A 12,879-nucleotide genomic window follows, 5' to 3' on the forward strand; every position below is an offset into this window, starting at 1 on the left:
CCTGAGTTAGTTAATGTGTCATTAGTCCCAACAACAAAGGTGCCTGTAATGGTTAATTTGAATTGTCAACTTGATTGGATTAAAAGGCTTCTAGATATGTCAGTGAGGTCATGTGTAGGAATGATTGGAATGTGGGATAGTGAACTGACATGAAGGCCTTCCCTAAGTTTGGGCAGCACTGCCCAATAGAATGGTGGCTTGAACGGAATAAAAGTTGGAGGAACAAGGAAGGAGTTGCAGATGCAAGCTTGACTCTTTCTGAATGGGTTCTTCATTGCTGCTTCAATCGTCTGAGGATATTGGACACTCGCTTCTTCAATCTTCCAAATCATCCCTGCCATTGATTCTCCAGGTAGTTTCTGGAAGCCAAGGTATTAAACTGGGGAAGCAATGTTGATCCTTCTTGTTCTGGGGCTTCTGCTTCTTGGCTGTGCAGCTACTGGTTCTTCCAGCTCCCTAACCTGCGGTAGGCCCTTGTGGACGATTCAGCTTCTGGTTGTGTAGGCCAATCTAGTAAATCCCCCCCTTTTTTTTTTTATTGTAAACAAATGGGATACATGTTGTTTCTCTGTTTGTACATGGCGTAAAGGCATACCATTTGTGTAATCATAAATTTACATAGAGTAATGTTGTTTGATTCATTCTGTTATTTTTTCCCTCCCCCCAACACTCCCACCCTCTTTTCACTCTATACAGTCCTTCCTTCCTCCATTCTTGCCCCCTCCCTAACCCTAACTCTAACCCTAACACTAACCCCTCCCACCCCCCATTATGTGTCATCATCCACTTATTAGCGATATCATTCGTCCTTTGGTTTTTTGAGATTGGCTTATCTCACTTAGCATGATATTCTCCAATTTCATCCATTTGCCTGCAAATGCCATAATTTTATCATTCTTTATGGCTGAGTAATATTCCATTGTATATATATACCACATTTTCTTTATCCATTCATCAATTGAAGGACATCTAGGTTGGTTCCACAATCTGGCTATTGTGAACTGAGCAGCTATGAACATTGATGTGGCTGTATCTCTGTAGTATACTGATTTTAAGTCCTTTGGGTATAGGCCAAGGAGTGGGATAGCTGGGTCAAATGGTGGTTCCATTCCACGTTCTCTAAGGAGTCTCCACACTGCTTTCCAGAGTGGCTGCACTAATTTGCAGCCCCACCAGCAATGTATGAGAGTACCTTTCTCCCCACATCCTCGCCAACACCTGTTGTTGCTTGTATTCTTTATTTATTTATTTATTTTTTTTAAATATACATTTTTTTTTATTGCAAACAAATGGGATTCATGTTGTTTCTCTGTACATGGCGTAAAGGCATACCATTTGTGTAATCATATATTTACATAGGGTAATGTTGTTTGATTCATTCTGTTATTTTTTCCCTTCCCCCCACCCCTCCAACCCCTCTTTTCCCTCTATACAGTCCTTCCTCCCTCCATTCTTGCCCCCTCCCTAACCCTAACTCTAACCCTAACACTAACCCCTCCTACCCCCCCATTATGTGTCATCATCCACTTATTAGCGATATCATTCGTCCTTTGGTTTTTTGAGATTGGCTTATCTCACTTAGCATGATATTCTCCAATTTCATCCATTTGCCTGCAAATGCCATAATTTTATCATTCTTTATGGCTGAGTAATATTCCATTGTATATATATACCACATTTTCTTTATCCATTCATCAATTGAAGGACATCTAGGTTGGTTCCATAATCTGGCTATTGTAAACTGAGCAGCTATGAACATTGATGTGGCTGTATCTCTGTAGTATACTGATTTTAAATCCTTTGGGTATAGGCCAAGGAGTGGAATAGCTGGGTCAAATGGTGGTTCCATTCCGAGTTTTCTAAGGAGTCTCCACATTGCTTTCCAGAGTGGCTGCACTAATTTGCATTCCCACCAGCAATGTAAGAGTGTACCTTTCTCCCCACATCCTCGCCAACACCTGTTGTTGCTTGTATTCTTGATAATCACCATTCTAATTGGGGTGAGATGGAATCTTAGGGTGGTTTTGATTTGCATTTCTCTTATTACTAGAGATGTTGAACATTTTTCCATATGTTTGTTGATTGCTTGTAGATCTTCTGCTGTGAAGTGTCTTCATTTCCTTAGCCCATTTGTTGATTGGATTATGTGCATTCTTGGTGTAGAGTATTTTGCGTTCTTTATAGATTCTGGAGATCAGTGCTCTATCTGAAGTATGATTGGCAAAGATTTTCTCCCACTCTGTAGGCTCTTTCTTCGCATTGCTGATAGTTTCCTTTGCTGAGAGAAAGCTTTTTAGTTTGAATCTATCCCAGTTATTGATTCTTGCCTTTATTTCTTGTGCTATGGGAGTCCTGTTGAGGAAGTCTGGTCCTAAGCTGACATGTTGAAAATCTGGACCTACTTTTTCTTCTGTAAGATGCAAGGTCTCTGGTCTGATTCCGAGGTCCTTAATCCATTTTGAGTTTAGTTTCGTGCATGGTGAGAGATATGGGTTTAGTTTCATTCTGTTGCATATGGATTTCCAATTCTCCCAGCACCATTTGTTGAAGAGGCTATCTTTTCTCCATTGCATATTTTTGGCCCCTTTGTCTAGTATGAGAAAATTGTATTTATTTGGGTTTGTGTCCGTGTCCTCTATTCTGAACCATTGATCTGCCTTTCTATTTTGGTACCAATACCATGCCGTTTTTGTTACTATTGCTTTGTAGTAGAGTTGAAGATCGGGTATTGCGATACCCCCTGCTTCACTCTTTCTGCCAAGGATTGCTTCAGCTATTCTGGGTTTTTTAATCTTCCAGATGAATTTCATAATTGCTTGCTCTATTTCTGTAAGGTACATCATTGGGATTTTAATTGGAATTGCATTGACTCTGTATAGCACTTTTGGTAGTATAGCCATTTTGACAATATTAATTCTTCCTATTCAAGAACATGGGAGATCTTTCCATCTTCTGAGGTTTTCTTTAATTTCTTTCTTTAGTGTTCTGTAGTTCTCATTGTAGAGGTCTTTCACCTCTTTTGTGAGATTGATTCCCAAGTGTTTTATTTTTTTTGATGCTATTGTGAATGGGGTGGTTTTCCTAATTTCTCTTTCTGAAGATTCATCACTTATGTATAAAAATGCCTTAGATTTATGTGCATTGATCTTATATCCCGCTACTTTACTGAATTCACTTATGAGTTCTAAAAGTTTTCTGGTGGAATTTCCTGGTTCCTCTAAGTATATAATCATATCATCAGCAAATAGGGATAGTTTGAGTTCTTCTTTTCCTATTCGTATCCCTTTAATTTCTTTGGTCTGTCTAATTGCTCTGGCTAGAGTTTCAAGGATGATATTGAATAGAAGTGGTGAAAGAGGGCATCCCTGCCTTGTTCCAGTTTTTAGGGGGAATGCTTTCAGTTTTTCACCATTTAGAATGATATTAACCATGGGCTTAGCATAGATGGCCTTTATAATGTTAAGGAATGTTCCCACTCTCCCTATTTTTTCTAGTGTTTTGAGCTTGAAGCGGTGCTGTATTTTATCAAATGCTTTTTCTGCATGTATTGAAATAATCATGTGATTCTTGACTTTAAGTCTATTGATATGGTGAATGACATTTATTGATTTCCTGATGTTGAACCAACCTTGCATCCCTGGGATAAAACCCACTTGATTGTGGTGCACTATCTTTTTAATATGTTTTTGTATGCGATTTGCTAAAATTTTGTTGAGAATTTTTGCGTCGATGTTCATTAAGGATTTTGGTCTGAAATTTTCTTTCCTCAATGTGTCTCTGTCTGGTTTAGGTATCAGGGTAATATTGGCTTCATAGAATGAGTTTGGGAGGGTTCCCTCCTCTTCTATTTTATGGAATACTTTGAGAAGTATTGGAATGAGCTCTTCTTTAAAGGTTTTGTAGAACTCGGCTGAGAACCCATCTGGTCCTGGACTTTTCTTTGTTGGTAGGCTTTTGATGACTTCTTCTATTTCATTACTTGAAATTGGTCTATTTAAATTGTGTATGTCCTCCTCGTTCAGTTTAGGCAATTCATATGTCTCTAGAAACCTGTTGATATCTTCGAAATTTTCTATTTTGTTGGAGTATAGATTTTCAAAATAGCTTCTAATTATGTTTTGTATTTCACTCGTGTCTGTTGTGATATTTCCTTGTTCATTCTGAATTTTAGTGATTTGGGTTTTCTCTCATCTTCTCTTTGTTAGTGTGGCTAAGGGTTTATCAATTTTGTTTTTTTTTCGAAGAACCAACTATTTATTTTGTCAATTTTTTGTATTGTTTCTTGTGTTTCAATTTTGTTGATTTCAGCTCTGAGTTTAACTATTTCCTGTCTTCTACTACTTTTGGTGTTGGTCTGTTCTTCTTTTTCTAGGGCTTTGAGCTGTAGTGTTAGGTCGTTGATTTGTTGAGTTTTACTTCTTTTATTGAATGCGCTCCATGAAATAAATTTTCCTCTAAGTACTGCTTTCATAGCGTCCCACAGATTTTGATATGATGTTTCTTTGTTCTCATTTACCTCTAAGAATTTTTTAATTTCCTTCCTAATATCTTCTGTTATCCATTCATCATATAATAGCATATTGTTCAATCTCCAGGTGTTGGAGTAGTTTCTGTTTTTTACTCTTTCATTTATTTCTAACTTCAATCCATTATGATCTGATAGAATACAAGGTAGTGTCTCTGTCTTCTTGTATTTGCTAACATTAGCTTTGTGGCATTATATATGGTCTATTTTAGAGAAGGATCCATGTGCTGCTAAGAAGAAAGTGTATTCGCTCTTGGTTGAATGGTATATTCTATAAATGTCAGTTAAGTCTAAATTATTGATTGTGTTATTGAGATCTATGGTTTGTTTGTTCAATTTTTGTTTGGAAGATCTGTCCAGTGGTGAGAGAGGCATGTTAAAATCACCTAGTATTATTGTGTTATGGTGTATTTGGTATCTAAAATTGAGAAGGATTTGTTTGACATACATGGATGAGCCACTGTTTGGGGCATAGATGTTTATGATTGTTATGTCTTGCTGATTTATGCTTCCCTTAAGAAGTATGAAATGTCCTTCTTTATCCCTTCTGAGTAACTTTGGCTTGAAGTCCACATTATCTGAAATGAGGATGGATACTCCAGCTTTTTTACTGAGTCCATGTGCATGGTATGTTTTTCCCCATCCTTTCACCTTTAGTCTATGGGTATCTTTTTCTATGAGGTGAGTCTCTTGCAGGCAACATATTGTTGGATCTTTCTTTTTAATCCAATCTGCCAGTCTATGTCTTTTGATTGATGAATTCAGTCCGTTAACATTCAGGGTTATTATTGAGATATGATTTGTATTCCTGGTCATTTGGTTCATTCTTTAAATTTTATTTATTTATTTATTTTTTTGACAACGACTTGGTTCCTCCTTTATTTGACAGTTCCTTTAGGATAATTCCTCCCTTTGCTGATTTGCTTCTTTGTTTTTTATCTCTTTCTCATGGAATATTTTGCTGAGAATGTTCTGTAATCCTGATCTTCTTTTTGTAAATTCTTTTAACTTTTGTTTATCATGGAATGATTTTATTTCATCATCAAATTTGAAGGTAAGTTTTGCTGGGTATAAGATTCTTGGTTGACATCCATTTTCTTTCAGAGCTTGAAAAATGTTGTTCCAGGCCCTTCTAGCTTTTAGGGTCTGGATTGAAAAATCTGCTGATATCCGTATTGGTTTCCCCCTGAATGTAATTTGGTTCTTTTCTCTCACATCCTTTAAAATTCTGTCTTTATTTTGTATGTTAGGTATTTTCATTATAATGTACCTTGGTGTGGGTCTGTTGTAATTTTGTGTATTTGGAGTCCTATAAGCGTCTTGAACTTGATTTTCCATTTCATTCTTCAGATTTGGGAAATTTTCTGAAATTATTTCATTGAATAGATTGTTCATTCCTTTGGTTTGTTTCTCTAAGCCTTCCTGAATCCCAATAATTCTTAAATTTGGCCTTTTCATAATATCCCATAGTTCTTGGAGATTCTGTTCATGATTTCTTACCATCTTCTCTGTTTGTTCAACTTTGTTTTCAAGGTTAAATATTTTGTCTTCAGTATTTGAGGTTCTGTCTTCCAGGTGTTCTATCCTATTGGTTGTGCTTTCTATGGAGTTCTTAATTTGGTTTATTGTTTCCTTCATTTCAAGGATTTCTGTTTTTTTTTTTTTCAATATCTCTAACTCTTTATTGAAATGATCTTTTGCTTCCTGTATTTGCTCTTTTAACTGTCGATTGGTGCGTTTATTCAGTGCCTGCATTTGCTCTTTCATCTCATTATTCAATGCCTGCATTTGCTCTTTCATCTCCTCGTTTGCTTCTCTGATCATTTTAATTATGTACATTCTGAACTCCCTTTCTGTCATTTCTTCTGCCATGCTGTCGTTGGATTTTATTGATGTAACATCTAGATTTGTTTGGGGCATTTTCTTCCCTTGTTTTCTCATATTGTTCAGGAATCAGTGATCATTAAGATATTGCAGATTTCCTCTATTGACTTATAATGTCCCTGAAGATTGCTAGTATATCCCCTCTTATCCTTCAGTAGCCTGAAGTCTTGGAGGAAGTTGATAATGCGGTGCTCCACAAGGAAGCTGCCTCTCTAGGGGTGGTGACCCTCAGGTGGGGTATATTCCCTGCTAGTGGGCAGAGGTGCCCCTACTTGTTGACCAATGGTCATCCAAAGGGGAAGTAGGCTTGCGGGCTGAGGCAAGGCCTGTTTGTGCCTGTGTCTCTGATTTTACTGTCCTTGTGGGAAAACCTTACCCAGCAGGGAAGACTCACCCCGTGGGGAGTTCTTGCTGGTCAGTTCCCCTCGTAGAGGTTCCCCTCAATCTACAACTACTGCCTCGGCTGGGCTGCCTTCCTCTGCAACGTTCCCAGGGACCCGAACCTACCTCCTGGGCCTGTAAATCCCCTTTTTATATTCATATTTCCTGTTGATTCTGTTCCTCTAGAGAAGCATGACTAATACAGTGTCAAAAACAGAATGGAGAAAAGATAGCCTCTTCAACAAATGGTGCTGGGAAAACTGGAAATCCATATGCAGCAGAATGAAACTAAACTCCTATCTCTCACCCTGCACAAAACTCAACTCAATTAGACTAGAGACCCCCATGCCTAATAGGAGAAAAAGTATGCCCAAATCTTCATTGTGTCACCTTAGGACCTGACTTCCTTAACACTTCTCCTAAAGCACAAGAAATAAAACCAAGAATGAATAAATGGGATAGATTCAAACTAAAAAGCTTTTTCTCAGCAAAGGAAACAATCAGTAATGTGAAGAGAGAGCCTACAGAGTGGGAGAAAATCTTTACCACATGCACTTCAGATAGAATTTATAAAGAACTCAAAAAACTTACTATCAAAAATACAAATAAGCCAGTCAGTAAATGGACTAAGGAACTGAGCAGACTCTTAACAGAAGGAGATATATAGTTGATTAACAAATATATGAAAAAATTTCAACATCTCTAGTAATTAGGGAAATACAAATCAAAACTGCCCTAAGATTTCATCTCACTCCAAATTAGAATGGCTCTTTTCAAGAATACAAGCAATAACAAGTGTTGGCAAGAATGTGTGGGAAAAGGTACACTCATACCTTCCTGGAGGAATTGCAAATTGGTGCAACCACTCTGGAAATCAGTATGGAGATTCCTTAGAAAACTTGGAATGGCCCCACTATTTGACCCAGCTATCCCACTCCTCAGTTTATACCCAAAGAACTTAAAATCAGCATACTACAGAGATGCAACCACATCAATGTTTATAGCAGCTCAGTTCACAATAGCTAGATTGTGGAACCAACCTAGATGCCCTTCAACAGATGAATGGATAAACTGTGGTATATATACAATGGAATATTACTCAGCCTTAAAGAAGAATAAAATTATGACATTTGCAGGTAAATGGATGGATTTGGAGACTATTCTGCTAAATGTAATAAGCCAATCCCCAAAAACCAAAGGCCAAATGTTTTCTCTGATAAGTCAATGCTGATACTTAACTGGGGGGCAGGGGTAAGGGAAGAATGGACAAATGTTGGATTGGGTAGTGGGAAATGAGGGGAGGGCAGAGGGTGAGGGGGAAGGAAAGATGGTGGAATGGGATAAACATCTTTACCCTATATGTACATATATGATTACACGAATGGTGTGACTCTACATTGTGTACAACCAATTTGTGTACAATGAATGAAAATTCATTCTCCTGTCATGTATAACTAAATAGAAGAAACAAACAAATCCTGGTTGCTTCAACCATTCTGTTAGGTTCATAATACATTTTGTATATTTATTAAGTACTAGTGGCCTTGATTCAATAAATCTTACTCGGTTGCATCATATCTGAAAGCATCATTGTATATGATGAATTACTGTAACTGCTAGTGAGCCATAGTATTTATTGATGATGTTTAAACCTCTGATTATGTACACTTTTTGGAGGAGGACATTACTTGGAGATGTTTTGCATAGCCATATTTGAGACTATGCTGTGATTGGCAATGTATGCACTGTAGATTTTTGTGTAACAGCTGCCACAATTGGCAAAGGAAATGCTGGAGATGCAGTGAATTAAGTTGGTCCAGTGGACACAATTAATTCAGAAAAAGAAGAGCTGTTTGCATGACAGCCATGCTTGGCATAGTTAGGCAGCTGGTATGATTATGTACGTCAATTATAGGGCATGAGGGTAATACTGCCTCTGTTTCTGAATTGATGAGCATTGCATAGTGAGAACAGATGGCTAAAAAAATACTTGACCTTCTAATACCGTGCCATATTCATCATGAAATTATTTTTTTAAAGAATCAGGAAAAAATTATATATAGACTTCAAAAATAACCTGAATACAAAGGGAAGAAATTTAGCCAAATTTAAAAAGAAGAAAGAAGACATGTTTTAAAAAACTCTAATTACTTTTAGAGGTTACTAATGAAATCTCATTGGTTATAATTGTTACATAAAAATTAGGTATTGTTTACTTAGCAGAATTTCATAACCCTCCATGAATTTCTGCTCTGGCCTTCTATTTACTTTCTAATTGCCTATACACATTTAATTTATTTATTTGGTACCAGGGATTGAACCCAGAGGTGCTCAACCACTGAGCTACATCCCCAGCCCTTTTAATTTTTTATTTGGGATAGGGTCTCACCAAGTTGTGTTAGGACCTCCCAAAGTTTCTGAGGGTGACTTTGAACTTGTGATCCTCCTACCTCAGTCTCTGAGTCACTGGGATTACAAGTGTATGCCACTGTACCCAGCCCTATGCACATTTTAGAACACACTTTTTACCTATATGTTTATTTGACATCAGAATTAAAGACAGTAATTCATGTCATTAGGTCATAAAACTTAGGAGATCAAGAATTTGTGTTTTGACAATTGCTTTAATTTACATCCTTAGCATTATATTCCGTCTAAAAATAAGGCCTACCTGTTTTCAAAGATACATAAGTGTTTAAGTAATTAATTAAAAATCTGAGAACCTCAGAGTTTATAAAATGTGTATTATTGCTACATATACAAAGCTATCTGATTTGAACTTTATTATGCCTGTTATAATGAAGTGTGTAGGATAGGCCTTAGGGTATAATGCTTAGGAGCTGAGGCCCTGAAGGCAAATTGACTTTCTTTATACTTGTCTTCACAATTTATATGTGGTTTATGACAAATCATCTCTCTGCCCTTTGTTTCCTCATTTGTAAAATGGTAATCATAATAACATTTACTTAATAAATGGTTGTGAGATTTAAATATAGTAATAAGCCCTCATGTCCTTTAGTTCCTTTGAGAAATGTGTTGTTATTTTGAAGGGTTTGCCTTTATAAGCAATTTGGTGTTTCTCTTTTTCAGCTATTAATATTCTTCATTTTTTCTGATATTTTGACATCTTAACTATGATATGTTGTGGAGAGGTTCTTTTCTGTTTGGATCTATTTGGGGTCCTAAATGCCTATAATACCAGAGTGTCCATCTCATTCTCAGCGTTTGGGAAATCTTCTGCTATTGTTTTATGGAATGGGTTTCCTATGCCATTAGTGTATTATTCTTACTACTCCTTCAAGATCTGAATCTTAAGGTAGGCCTTTTAATGTTATCCCAGAGAGCTTGGATGTTCTTTTCATAGTTTCCTATTTTAAAAAAAAATTAGTGTCTGCATGTTCTAGTTCATTTATCTTGTCTTCAAGTTCTGAAATTCTCTTCTATTGATCTAGTCTATATGTTAGACTTTTCAGTGATTTTTTTTCTTACTGAGTTTTTTATTTCCAAGATTTCTGTATTATTCTTTTTTAGTATCTCTATCTCATTATAGAATTTTCATTCATATCTTACATTGTCTTCCTTAATTTGGTCATTTTTTTTCTCTTGGAATAGATTGAATTTTTAAAATAATAATTCTTTTGAATTCTTGTGGTTCATCTACTTTAATATCTTTGGAATCAATGGCAAGAGAGTTATGAAGCTTGGGCTGTGTCATGTTGCCTTGTTTGTTCATATTTCTTTTTTTTTTTTTTTTTCCTGTGTTGAGATTTGCACATCTCTTGGATTGTATTTCTCTTCCACTTTTATGTTAAGCCCTTTTTAGGGCACAACCCTCTCTGGATGATAATGTGTCTTGGAAAGTTCAGTTGTTGGGATTTGCTGAATATCTTTTCAAGCGGATTTTGTAATGTTTCCCTGCTACTGCTTTGGTAGAAGCTAGTGTACTTTGACACTGTATCTTGTTGCAGAACTTGATGATTCTACTTTCTCTGAAGGTCTTACAGATTTGGGTCCTTGTAGCAGATAAGGAAATTATATTGTGGACAGTGGAGTGTGTTATAAAAGACTATGGGAATAAAAATCCCTGTTCTGTTGTTGTTTCTCTGTGCTGTTTCTATAGGAGCAGATATCCAGGATGAGGTCTTTATCTACCCACTCCCTGGTTACAAGCTATAATCTACTTTGGGCCTGCTCATCAGCTGGGGATTTTATCTCCCCTATTTTTTTGTTAATGTGTTTGCCAGTGTTTGAGAGTGGTGGGTTTATGTGTGGAGCAATGGGTACTGTCTCTTAACTGGTCTATTAATGGAACTCAGTGACAGAGTATCTACCCTACAAACTGAAACTATCATGTTAGATTCCCAGTACTTTTCAGAAAGGGAGGAATGAAAAACAATAACAATAATAAATAGTAGTGAACCAGAAACAGCATTAAAGTAAACACCAGGTGCCAACTACAACATACACAACACAGCACTAACAACAACAAAAGGAATGGTGGTGGGGGCAGACATTATGTAAACCAAACCAGTTTTTGAATGATAAAAATAGTTAATTAAGAAAGAGGAAATGGTAAGAGGAAGGCAAAAGAAAAGTTATGATACTCAAAAAAATGAAAAGAGAAAGCAGAAGAAAGGTAGAAAGTGAAGGCTGTTAAGAAATAAAAATTAAAATTAAGTTAAAAAAGAGAGGGAGAGAGCAAGAAAATTTGACTACTGGAAGGATAAGAAAAAAAAAGAATAACAAAAAATTATAAAAAGAGGTGAAGATTAGAAAAAGAAAAACATGTATATACACACATGAACCAGTCAGCAAATATAAAAAATACATTAATGAAAAATGAAAGCATTATTATCTTTACTGAGGTGATTGAAACCGTGAAAGGAATGTATATTTACCACTATGCCAATCTCTACTTCTTTCTATGTCTCTTTGGGCTGTGCACCTCTTAGAGAAAGCATAGGTTGAGGATATTAACCCTTTCCTCTTTTTGCATTACTTGCTAGCCTGCCAGGTAGAGTGACCTTGATTCAAAGCAGGTTGAAATGGCTCTTAAGTTCCCTGCTCACCAGTGCAAGGTGGCATAGATTGGGCTGTACCATGTTCTGGAGTTTACTCCAAAAAGATTAGAACCATGTACTCCCAGGGACAAGCCAGTGATGATCTGAATTGATTATTCTCTTAATTGGAGTCTTCTCTGGACAAATTAGATCCATGCACCCTCAGGGTTGGGCCGATGCTAATCTTTCTTGTGTGATTGGATCTTGGCTAGCTCTTCTTCCCACAGATTCTCTCTCAAAAGCCTTCCAAGTCCCAATCCATGTATGCGATCATGTATGCCTGTGCAGTTTCCTGACCCTCTTCAGCTGATTGCCTGAGCCATCAGACCCAAAAGGAATGTGACCTGGACTCTCTTCCATATTTCCAACCTGAATTTCACTTCATATAATCTCTTTGCCTGCTTCAGTGATACTCTGCAAGGCCACATTGAGTCACAAGGTAGATGCTGGCCAAGACAGTGTGGCAGTATTTGCTGTGACCTCCAAGGTTCCCAAAGTAGCAAGCCCTCGTGTGACCTCCACAAGATGGTTCCTTGCCACATCTCTCCACCTGTAAGTTGAGAAATGCTGGGCTCTCTTCAAGTTCTACCCCACTGTGCAGCTCCTGGATCAGTTAAATTCAGATAGCCTATCTGTTCTGCAGCTGTTTCTGTGCCAAATTTCTCCACTGACCCTCTCTGTCTTTCCCTTGGTGTTACTCCTCCCCTCTGTGGTCATTTGTAAGCTCTGCACTGATGCAGTCTTTCTCACCATCTGAACCAAAGATCAGCATTTCCTGATCTTTCCAAGTCTCTGAATGTCCAGTATTGAATGCCCATGAATTCCCTCAGTCACCTCACTGAGTTACTGTTATTCAGATACTTGGATGCTGGGCCATGGAGAGCTAGAAAGCATAGTTTGCCTCTCTTCAGCCGTATTGGTTCCCCCAACTTAAATACTTATTGAAAGACTATAATTAGCATATAGTTGTTTCATTGATTTAATTTAGTTAAATTTGTAAAATTCGATTTAATTTATGAAAGTAATACA

At 37.1% G+C, this 12,879-nt stretch overlaps 1 protein-coding gene across 1 annotated transcript in view; it reads left to right on the forward strand.

Moving 5' to 3' along the window:
• The window catches only part of Dtwd2 (DTW domain containing 2), a 170,474-nt gene that overhangs the window by 67,811 nt on the left and 89,784 nt on the right, over window positions 1-12,879 (forward strand). The window lies entirely within an intron of this gene.

The sequence above is a fragment of the Sciurus carolinensis genome, chromosome 6, assembly GCF_902686445.1.
Source record: "Sciurus carolinensis chromosome 6, mSciCar1.2, whole genome shotgun sequence".
Taxonomy (NCBI): domain Eukaryota; kingdom Metazoa; phylum Chordata; class Mammalia; order Rodentia; family Sciuridae; genus Sciurus; species Sciurus carolinensis.